Raw genomic sequence first — 1,010 nt, 5'->3', positions numbered from 1 at the left:
AACTCCTGAGTGGCTTAGAGAAGTCTTGGGAATGGGGAAATTGCACAAAAGGACACATGGTCAATGTTTGCATTTGGGTAGATATGTGAGAGCTGCTGAGGTGGGGGCATGGATGAAATGGGAAATCAGGTGTTCATGAGTCCGGCAGGAGCTCCAGCAGGAGCACAATGGTGAGATGGGGTTTCCTTTTTAAAAATAATCACTAAATCAGTACAGACCTGAAGCAGCTTATCATTCATTGACCTTTTGTCCATCAGATATCTCTTGGTGGACAGTTGCTATCATGTCCTGTAGTATCTGATGACTTTAGAGTCTCTTCAGCATTGAGGTTTTCTATATAATGAGGAGCCTTTGAAACACATTCCAGAGCTAAAGAACTGAGTTTGGAGCCCATATATGTGTGTACAATAGTATGTACAAAATAGTGTGTACAACAGCAATTTCGGGCCCTGACTAATTTCATGTATTTTGCAATTCAACTTATATTACTACATGCTGGGAATGGGAGGATGAGCACTGTAATTGCCTGAGTTCTGCAGGGGAGTGGTACATGAAGCATTCTGGGGTGGCATGATCAGCCAGCCTGAGGTACTTGTTGGTTAGAAAGAATGCTTGAAGGCCTCACACATGTCTCAAACTTTAAAGGCAAATCACAAAGGGGACTGAAGTTAGATTACAGACTGCCTGTGAACTAAAACTAGCACAAAACTCCTCTGGCCTTAGGTTATATACAAGTGCAGAGTTCATCTTTCCTTTGCCATTTGGCATTGCTGCTGGTAGTCTGCGTAACTTTTCTGCACTGGTTTCTCCCTTTGGTTTATTTTTTGCTTGTGCTACCCATCTCAAGAGACTGAGCCACAGTCATAATGTCTGAACGCCTACCTGCAAATTTCCATGAAGGATCTCTTGCTTGGGAGAGCAGGGCTTTGCTCTCTATTACCAAGGTGTCTCTCTCTGACTATCCCTTGGTACCCTTTAAAACCGTCCATCAAATGGTCATTCAGCTTTTC

The sequence above is a fragment of the Acanthisitta chloris genome, unplaced genomic scaffold (genome assembly GCF_000695815.1).
Source record: "Acanthisitta chloris isolate BGI_N310 unplaced genomic scaffold, ASM69581v1 scaffold20181, whole genome shotgun sequence".
Classification (NCBI taxonomy): Eukaryota; Metazoa; Chordata; class Aves; order Passeriformes; family Acanthisittidae; genus Acanthisitta; species Acanthisitta chloris.
This window is presented reverse-complemented; position numbering follows the sequence as displayed.